Here is an 11393-nt window from a genome sequence, read left to right as displayed (position 1 = left end):
AAGGAGCTCAGCTGCCACTTAGACACCAAAATCTCTGGGCTGCAGTCTCAGAGCTCCCTGTGTTAGGTGCACCTTGGAAGCAGAGCTCTTAAAGGATTGGGGCCAATGGAAACCCCAAGGGCTGACAGCTTGTTGGAAACCTAGCTGTTTTTTATGGACGTACTGGGATCTGAAATCTTTCCAAGATCTGGCTACTGATGGGGAGGGCAGAGTCCTGGGATAGCTGAGCCCAGGTTCTATTGAAAAATGGATCCTAGGTCCCTGGCTGCAATAAGGCCAAAGTTAACAGTAACCTAAATTCATTGTCATATATTTTTAAAACCCCCCACAAACTAATTGCCTGAGCAAAGATATATAACCCATTCTGCTTGAGGGCTGCACTAACAAAGCCATTAAAGTGTCTTGCTATTGCTTCAGTGGCATAAGTTCAAGCCCCATTGGAGCCTCATACTGAAAACACTGTCAGCCTGGCTGATACTGGGTACCTGGCTGTTTAGGCTGAGGAGTCAAAAGACAGCTAGATACAGTGCTAGACATATGACTCCCTGGTATGCTGTTGGCTACAGAAACTGGTGTGCCTTTAACCAAGCTAGCCATTAGACAGGTAGGCCTGTAGGAGCCTTTGACATGGCTATGTCTAACTTCTTTCAGGACATAAGCCAATCTTTCGCTAGGAAAAGAGGGTAAGAAAAAGGTTCTCTCTGGGGTGGAGGTTATCCCTACAACCACCTATGAAAAAAAAAGTTAGAATAAACTACTGAAGTCAGGATTATGAGCTATCTATTACAGGAGTCCCATCCCAAATAGCACATCCTATACTCCTAGGATGGTTGTTAGATGTTTCATGTGAAGTAAAAAATGAGCAGTCTCAGTCTAATCCAATTAAACCATTAAAAAATGTATCTGATGACATACTGGGTTCTCTGTTACTTGATGTTTTTATATCTGGATTGAATGCTCCTAAAAAATGGGATCTAACAACTAGAAGTGAAGGCAGTGATTCTCAACCAGGGTACTGCAGCACCCTGGGGTGCCTTGAGATCCTTTCAGAAGTGCTGTACGGTGCCATGCAACATGAGCACTGTTAGATGCACAAACATGATTCACAAGATAAACCCAACAGTTTCAAATAAGAATCCATCATAGTGTTAAAGAGTTTTGACCTGCTGTGGTCTTTTCAAGTTCTTTGCAACAGAAAAAGTGCTCTGTTATTGTCCCATAGTCCAAAGATGAGAGAAAACTAAGAGCTGGTGTTTTCCAAGGGGTGTCTTGAGCCTAATGAGGTTGAGAAGTACCAAGTTAAGGGCTTGATGCCTGAACCACTTGACTAAATTCTATGGACACATGCTGTAGAGCAGATCAGGCTAAACACACTGAATTGTCTCTTCTTAAAAACCATGGATCTCCATAGAAGTTTCCACTGACACCAAACAGCACTGATGATCTTTAAGCAGAGACCAGACGGGTGCAATGACTGAATTGTGCACAGAATGATGAACATCTTTGGAGGGAAACACGTGACCAAAGACCTTCAAGCACATACACAGAATCATCACATCCAGAAAGTTAAATACAGTCAAAATTTGCCAGTCCTTAAAAACAGCAGCTGAAAACTGAAGTTGATCATTTCCTACTGGATATATTTGTGAATATATTTATTTTATAATCTTGTGAGAAAAATTCCAGGATGTAAGTAAGAAGCCAGGAAAGAGAGAAAGAAAGAAAACAAATTTGAAACGGGAATATTTTATGTGCAGCATTAAATCTCCAGCACACAATGAATCATGCAGTTCTTGGTCTAACAAGGAGGACTCCAGAAAGTCTGTAGTAAAAAGGGGTCACTGGAGACTCTAAGAAATATGACAAACTTGGTCCAAAATGCACAAAAGAAGCTTCCCCACCCCCCCCCAAAAAATCCTTCCTATGGTAAGAAAATTCTCTCAAAATATAACCCTAATAACTGTTTTATTTGCATAGCACCTTTCATAACAAGAAACCACCTCACTGTGCACAGTATGACAACTTACAGCATGGCTAAAAATAGATTATAATAGAATAAAATAGAACAAAAAGATTCAAATGTACATGTGGGACTAAAAATTGTATAGGTATGCAGACATTCATGCACACGTATGCAGGTGTATGTACACACACACACTATGCAATTTAACCATGGATTCATAAATACTGTAATGTGTAGTTGGCTATATGCATATAAAATAGTTCTATAATGTCTTATCTGGCAAATGTATTGTATATATTCTCTAGCCAGACCTGGTGCATACCAAAATGGGTGCATCCTATGCCAAAGGCAGTGAAAGTTTTGCTATCATCTTTATGGGATCAGGATTCCACTGTGTGTATTCTGCAAGCACTTCTGACCACCCCTTCACACACAGAAGTGAGTATTATAGTGGTGTCTTTCTTATTAATGTTCTTAAAAATGTGAAATAATGAAAAATTATCCTAGGGGTTCAATCTGGAACCTGTTAGATGGGTAAAACACTCACTGATGCATTGATCTCCCAAGGAGGTCTTTGGGCCATACCCATCATTGAGACAGAGCAGAAGGGACAAAGCAGCCACGCTAAAAGCAACTGCTCCAATGCAGATGTGGCATTTTTAATCTGCTCACACACTTGCATTGACTGGACAAAGCAATACACTTGCAGCAGACATGTTAGATTTTGGGGATGTGCTAAAAGGGAAGGAGATCCAGGAAAAATAGCAGAGAGCAACTGTTTGGATACACAGAGTGCACTATTGTAATGGTTCCCTACCAAGCCTGTCTGCACTAAGTATCTAGTTCTCTAGCACTTGCTCCAGAGGAGTAATGTCATGAGCTAGCAAGCAGCTGTACACTCATTTTGTGACACCGATCACATCCAGAATGGGACAAAACATGGACTAGTATAAGAGCAGAATTACCTAGGGAAGCAAAACAACAGGCTGTAAGGTCACAACTTCCATCTGTTGGGGAGGTTTGTGAAATTCAGCAGGTTCATTACTTCTGTTCTCTCTGCAAACAACTTTTCATTCAGATTCTCTCAAAATCAATGACGTTGTATAATTAATTATTAAAAAGTTTTGGTAGTGCCCAGCTAAGATCAGGGCCATATTGTATCTGGCATGTACAAAAAAAGCCCAGGGAAATTGCAACTTGAGCACAAGCCAGGAGGGTAAAGTGAGGCACAGAGACAAAGTAGGTTGCCCATGGTTTCGTGGCAGGTCAGTGGCAAGAGTCAGGAATAGAAGCCCCATCCATTAGACCACACTCAGATGAAATTTTGCTTCACCCATTACCGAAACGCCTTGACCTCTAGCTAGCAATGGTTTAACAGTGCACATCCACTGAAGACAGGCAGTGGAGAAGTCACATACATGAATGAAGACACGTAGCAGAATGCTATCCCTCACTTCAAAATCTGGCAGACATCTAGAGGTTTACAAGGAGGCCAAGGGACCTTTGACAGCAAGTGGTCAAGAGATCTTGTTCAAAAAATATCTATAGCAATAGGGGGACTGAATTTCTGTGCTCTCTCTCAGACAAGGAGTTGTCTAATAACAAGATTAGATTGCCCGCATGTAAGCTAACCGGGGGAGCACATAGGCCTGGAACTGCTGGCCTCCCAAGTCAAAAGCAGCAATGTCAATAAATACAGGAATGTCTCGCCTTGCCCAGTCACACAGAATTCCAACTGGAGTAATTAATCTTTATAATGTACGGAAGAAAGAATGCAGAAGTCAGCAAGTGAATGAGGCAGGTTGAGGAAACTTCAGGAAAGAAGGGGGCTTTTTTTCTGTTAGGAGAACAGGCTGCAGGAAGCAAAAGATCAACATGTCGGGTTGGCTAAAGCCAACAATCACTCTGTTAACTTCACAAGCAGTGAAATGTTTAGTGGTTTCACTGTTACTAGCAGCGCAAGCCCTTTATGAGAAGCCTGCAGCTTGCCTTTCGGGGAGGTTTTGATGGCAAAGGGTTGGAGACTGCAAACCCTCTCAGCATTAATTTCTGGAACTCTTTATGGCTTAAACAATGGTGAGACACTCTTGTTGCTTTGTCTATGCTGTATCCAAAGAGTATGCATCTGCTTTCAGGGTCCTCCTAAATATTTCCAATGTAGCAGGCTGTAAGTAATCCCCACCCCATGGGTCATTGGTGGGCTGGAACTGAGACTGACTTTCAGAAACAAATGAATAGCCAGTGTCTATACCAACCAAGCTTACGGAATAACTCCCTTACCTACCACTCAATAATAAGGTCTCATCATCCAAGATCCAGCCAACAGAGGGAGACACAGAGGTTAGGTATTGTGCAATTATCTCCACTGAAGCCAAAGGGCATGCCACAAAGTTTATCCTGCTTGTAAGGATAATTTGTAAGGTATTAACAAACTTTTACCACCTCCCACTCCAGGTATAAGGCAACTTTTTTCAACTTTACTTTTGCTACTGCAAACCATACATATGTACATTATAGTGCTATTACCTCATTTCTAAAAAAATTTGTCCCGGGGGGCAGAAGAATGAATGGGCATTAGAAGTATCTGGCACTAAAAAGGCAGTGGTCAGTGGTGCCCAGTGGCTAGATTTATGCCTATCAAAGTGCTTTCTCCAGGTGCTCAGACACTGCTGCAGGGAGAATCATACAAGAACAGAAACCAAGTAAAATAGATTCTTTTCCATTTGTGTTCCGCTGATCATAAAACAGCACTGGCACCTCTCTCAAAAGCAGGGAAGTATATTATTTCAGGGATGTTTTAGCAAAAGCTTTCAGGTACAGCTCTACCAAGGAGTGTACCAGTTGTGGGCTGAATGGAAAATGGAGTAGGAACCAGAGGGAAGACTAGGTCACATTCTCCTCTTGGGCAGCTGTGTGTGATGCTGGGCAGGTCACATAACTAACTACTGCCACAGTTTACTTCTCTGCAGAAGGTGCACTGAGTATCATCACACAGTGGTCTGAGGATGTAGAAAGTTGCTTTAAGGTCTTCAGCTGAGAGGCACTAGAGAAAGGCAGAGTAATTTCCTGGTAGGGGAAAAAAGAATGCCTTTTTATGCCACAAAATTCTAACCACACATCACATTGGACCGCTTGATGTTCTTTGGCAACCTCTGTCACATGGTCTCATAAATGTCAAATCTGCAGTTTAGTTTTACCACAGGGACCTTCACAAGCCTTTTTTTCCCCCATGTAGCTTTGAAACTCTGAAAAAGTACAAAACTTTTCTAGTGGTGTGCAGAATTTGAAGGACAGCAGTTCCTATACTACTGTATACAAACATCCCCGTTCCTTCTAAACCTTACCAGCTGAAGAAGCAACATTTTCCCTGATGAACTAATTCTGATTTTATCAGTGGCCCATCCAGTCTGAATTAACACACTGCCAAAACGTGCAAGGAACCTTATGAAATAAAACCTGTGCACCCAACGCATCATTTTAATTGCTGTTTGAGCTTTGATTGTGTAATCAGCTAAGCAGGGAGTATTCAAATGTTTAGAACAGAGTACTGGAAGTCAAGACTCCCATCTTACATACCCAGCTCTCCCCCAAAGTTGCAAGTCTCATGATAAAGTTACTTGGCTTGGCAATTAAACACGGAAGTTTGGTTGTGGAGCTCAAGGGAACTTGTCCTTTATTAATAAAACTTTTGCATCTCTGCCAACTCTCTTGGACCTAATGGCAGAAGCCAGGTCTATAAGTGAAGTGCATGAATATGGATTTCATTACCAGGTAAGGTCACATTTCAGTCCATGTCTCTGAAGATATATTTAATCCCCACTCTTGCCTTATCCCAAGAGTGGCCAACTTGGGATATGTGTGGCTTATGGCAAACTGGGGAAGGGACAGGCAGCAAGTGGCAGATAAGGCAGGGAACAGAAAGCAGAGCATCAGATCAGGCAGGAAACAAGGCAGGAAGCAGAGCAGCAGATTGGGAAAGGGAAAGGGATTGGAGTGGCACTTCAGGAAGGTACAGGAATAATTTGCGGAACACCTGCCAAAACGGTTGGCCCTCACTGCCATATCCCACTGATTTTTTAAAAGGGGTGGTGAATATTACCTCCAGTCACAGCTAGGGCTATTCCTAGTGCTTAGGCGTGAGACTTGGCTAATGTACAGCCTCTGCTCATATTTGTTTTGGAGCACAACATCCTGATCCTCCTTACTGAGGAGTTGAAAACAAAAAGGTGAAATCCATAAGAACTCGGGGCCGTAAGCACCCAAAGGGACTTGCCAAGCACCTCACAGGATCAAGGCCTATGCAAGGAGAGAACTAATCCCACGAGAGCCCTGTTAACAGAGCACCAGTCTCACCTCCGCAGTCCTTAGCACCATACCAATGGGCACCAGACCATGAGCTGATGAAAACCAACCCATTCTCTAAATCTAATGTCAAAACACAAAGGCGCTGCTATTCTCCTAAGTGCTTCCTAAAAAAATCTGCTCCAGAGACATTGCCAGGGCTGCCCCTGATGTCAGTGAGAGTGGGATCGTGCCTCATGCCTTAATCCAAATGCACAAGCAGGAAGGATGATCTGCTCCAAACTGGAGATGCATGTGCCCAGGTTCTTTAAGACTTCCATATTTTAAGGACTGATCAGAGGACACTTCCATCAGGTTCTGCAGAAACTCTACCCACACAGCCTCAGTCAGAAGCTCCACAAAAACTCCACCCACACAGACTCCAAACTCACTCCCTGACTGATCATTTCTTGAGGGCAGATTACTGCTGTTACACAGCAAACAAACAAACAAAAAATAATCTTGGTCTTTATAAGTTAAAGCTTCTGGAGATCTTCATTACACCTGCAGGCACAAGCCGCTCAGAAAACATAGGCAGCAGAAGCAGCTTCCTTGCCAATAACTTCCCTGTAGGAAGGACGCATCAGAGAACAGGTATGTTCAGCATGTGACCAGATCATGTGAAAGAACCTTTAACTGAGTTCCCATAGATTTATGGGTAAATGCTCCATTATCTGAAAAATCCAGATGTATTCACTTAGTAGAGGAGAGACATGGGAACTTCAGCTATAGTGATGAACAGGCCTCCAGTTTGGTGTGAAAGCATGAATGGTCACACATCTGGATTCTTCCTCCTGGTGAGCTGGCCTATGCACTCGGGAACAATCTCCTGCTTTTCCTCCTGGCATGGCAAAAAAAGCCTACCACAGTGTCAGAGGCTTCTGAAGGTCTGATGTCTTCTCATGTTCAGTTTATCATGCACTAGGCAAGTTGGCGAGTCTTCCAGACACATTAGCTGCTTTCCTAATACACCAATTCTTTTCCACACACCTTGCTGTTCCTAAAGCTGCCAAGCAGTCACAGAATGGCTTGGGTGCTTCAGACACACTGCTTTTCTGGACAAGTTGAACTATACAGGGGAGGAAGGATCATCTAGTGAAAAGGCCACTGGATTGCGATTCTGCAGGCCTGTGATCAGTTCCCAGGTCAGTCACAAGCTACACCTTGCGAGACTTTGCACAAGCTACTTAAACTGGATTTGTATCTTAGGACCTTGTTGCACCTGACACTGTGAGCTGCACAAAGGTTGATTGGTTTAGTGCTAGCTTGGAGTTTTTCACACCTTCAACTTGAATGGCATGTCTGTGGGATGTGGCCACACTTCAATAGAACAGGAGCTGGGTTGTGTGGATCAAGAGGTAATCCTGCCCTGGAGTGGTGTAACTTTGAGTTGCATTGCAAGTGCTTTAAGCCACTTTAATATATGGACAATCCAGGGGTTAAGAGCTCCAGGAGCTGCCTAAAATTACCATGTAACAAGGACTTAAGCTCCTTATTTGTAAAACAGGGATTATTTCTCTTCCCTTCCAGGGGCATTAGGGAGAATTAAAACCACTGAAGCATGTAGATACTCTGGTGATGAAGTGCCAAGATGTACCTATGTAGATGCAACGGTAACATGTTTTTCTTTTCAAGGCCGTGTGCGTTTGCAGAATAGTCTGAACTTAAACCTCCTAGCTTTAGGAAAGAGACCACGTTTATTGGTCGGCTTACCTGTAGAGGACTTAGCATAAGACAGCCGTGACAGAGATGCAATAGCCTTGACTCTCCTCTACAGTCTGCTCCCAAATTTTGTCCAGATTTGCAGAAAACAGAGTAATGCTCTGTTCAAGGAACCCAGGGGAAGGATGTCTGTTGTGCGCGATGTGTATGGAGATCCATGGAAGTCCTGCCTGTTACAGAAGCACAAAAACTCTCTTCTACCAGAAGATGGGGAGTGATTTATGTTTGTACCTGTGGAACCACATTATTCACACTGAATGCTCCAAGATACAACTACAGTGGGCTTTCTAGAAATGCGATAGAGCAATCGGACTCTGCTCTTTGCTATGAAAAGTCTACTGAAAAGGCAGCCGGAAGATCCAACTGAGCTCCAGCATGACTGGGGAATAGGCTGGTAAATTCAAATACAAAACCAAAGAGGCATGCTCCCTGCTTGCAGTTGGAGCTTCTGGTGTGAAGACTGCTTTCTTTTGGTCTCCTGGTTAAGAAATATCAGAGCTTTACCTCTGGACTGGCAGGCAGGACCTGGTAGCAGTTGAGCAAAGCTGGAAGGAAGGAAAGAAAATGGATAACTAACTTGTACAATGCTTAGAGGTGAATGGCTGGAGAAGTTCATTCCTTCAAGTCTGGATGGAGATAACAGGAAGAGAACATATCACAGAACTACAATCTTTAAACCTTTGGCCCTAGAAGTCAACATGGAATTAGCCTTTGTACCTGGGACACTTCCCCTGTGCCTTTCTGCTACAGCCAGCTTCCCTCCTGAAAACAAAACTTCATCCAGCCACCCTTCCTCTCTCCTTATGAACATTAGTCCCTTTACACTTCTTCAGATTGGTCACCTTGTGCTTTCAGTTAGTTTCATCTGAAACCCAGATCCTCAGTCAGATCCTTGGAGTGGGATATGCATGGTATATATGGACCCTTGGAGACAGCAGGGCCTAATGGAAGAGAGTGAGGACTCTGGATCCTATTCTCCATGACCTGCTGTACGAGCTTGGGTACTCTTTCCTCCACCTCCCTACCTCTTTCCCCTTCTACCCCGCCATATATTTCTTCTCTCTAGACCAGTGGTGCTCAATCTCTCTGGTCCTGTGGGTCTTATCCCATGAAGGGTTGGCACACAGCGACAGTCATGCTGGCCCAAACCCCATACACTGGCTGCACCCCACACGCTGGCACCATCTGGCATACGGGGCCTGGTATCTGGGTTGTGGGGCTCTCCAGGAGTCCAGAAATTTGTTGGCAGGGGAGCAGTGGCAGTACTAATTGCTGTGATTTGGGAGCAATTAACACTGCTACTTCTCCCCTGCTGTCAAATTTCTGGACCTGTGGAGAGCCCCATGGGCTGGATGAGAGAGCTCCAACCTTAGGTTCTTTGAGAAGGGGGACAGCCATCAAGCTCCCAAGATGACAGAGACAGATTAAATTAGATTGTTTGTTTGCAGAAATGGAACGTGTTTCAGATTAAGCCAATGGAGCAAGATCACCAGGACTCTGCAAGCTAGCTTCTACATTACTCACTGTTAACAACCCCTAAGAGTTATTTCCTTGGCTTAGAGTGCTCTCTAGTGGTTGGCATGTTCAGAACAACCCTTTTAAATACCTTCAAGTTGCTCAGAACTTCAAAGATAATTATCAGGGAAACAGATGTTTGTACAATAAAGAGGTGAAAACTGGGTATACACAAAAGGCAGATGCTGATCAAACTCAGATTAATGGATCATTGCTATGGATCCAGGCAGAAGCAGAATCAGGCCCATAGGATTACACAATACCTCTTGCTCAGGGCACTTGTCACCAGAGAAGTTGTGTGGTTGGCTATCAACAATGTACACCTTCCAGCAGCCCTGAAACAACTTGCCAAATTCACACACATGCCCTTGGTTATAGCTTGGCAGCCCCATTTTCAGAAGTGGCCAAATATTTTTCAGAGCTTTAGTCTTCGGGTACTTGACTGGACACACTTTGCATCTGGATTCTTCAGAGGTGCTAAGCTCTCCTTGGAACTGTAGGGCCTTGGACTGAGTTCTCTCAAATTAGGCATCTAGAAATATAGGGCACTCATTAGCGACCACTTCTGAAAACATTGGGCTATGTGCGATCTCTCTCTCTGCAGGAGTTTCTAGCACTCCAACTATAGTTACTCTGCCATTATTTCCTGCTGAAACTATGGTTATTTGATGATAATCACTGCTTGATTAGTCACACTTAGTTTCTAAAAGGCCGTGTTCCCAAAGCCCCAGAAGTTCTTTATGGTCTGCACACATTTAGTGCACCTGGGCCCGTTTCCTATTTGTAGGTGGAAATAGTATCTGCCTGCCTCAGAGCTGTTACAAGAATAACATCTATTACTGACTGAAGTACTCCAATAGCACAGTGCTGACGGTGACCACTGACCAGTACCGACATAGGTGTCTGCACAACATCTAGTGCAATGGAGCCATGATCAGTAGGCACTATTGTAATTTAAATAGCCATTGTTAGTGTGGGGCCCTTGTGAAAGGTTTTACAGAGAATCACTGACTTGGGAATCCAATCTTGACATTCTGACATTAACCAAATTTTCCTCATTGATCCCCATTTTGCACACTATTTCTGCTGTGAAATTTAAACACAGATATGTTGAATCAGTTGTGCAAATGAACATTGGAATTAGCAGTCAAGCTGTAGAGGCAGTAGATGCTCAGTTATCCAGGATCAGCTATAGCTAGCCAAGAAGGGTTTGACAAAGAAATTGAAAGAAGACTGGGAGCGACTCCCTCAGCCATGACCTCCTCTGGTTTGGGAAAATGGGAGCCTCCTGTTATACACTACAATAAATGGGCAAAATGCTTAACTCTCCCTCACCCCCAAATTACAGATATGAAACAAGGGAAATGAATGCTGTTGACATTGAGAAAATGGAAACCTTTGACACGTGGTTCTGGTGAAGGCTTTGGCATACTTTTTGGATGGGAAAAAAGAACAGCGAGCACTTATACTAGAAGTGCCATTGGAGGAAAAGTGGACTCTGGTACTGGAAATCAATAGGGGCAAATGTCATATCAGTTATAAAGATTGAAATAATATCAAGGGAGCAGTTTTGTAAGGGTCAGTGGTGAATCAACCTTCAAGGGGATGAGAAATGGACTGATGGTATATAGCAGATCAAACTTTTGCTGTAATGTGCCCCCACAAAAAGTAAAATCCACATTTGAATATTGGTGACAACCTTTCCCCAGCCTATGATTTGGCATGGAAAAGCAGCCCTTCATGAAATTATTGCTAAGCAGAAGACTTAAAAAAAAAAAAAAAAAAAAAAGAGCTCCCATCAAAAGAACCATTCAGGAAACTGACAGCCAGGTTGCCAGACAAGCCTGTTTTG

Source organism: Gavialis gangeticus, unplaced genomic scaffold, assembly GCF_001723915.1.
Source record: "Gavialis gangeticus isolate Ggan-Ray unplaced genomic scaffold, GavGan_comp1, whole genome shotgun sequence".
NCBI classification, from domain to species: domain Eukaryota; kingdom Metazoa; phylum Chordata; order Crocodylia; family Gavialidae; genus Gavialis; species Gavialis gangeticus.
Note: the sequence above shows the minus strand (reverse complement) of the source record.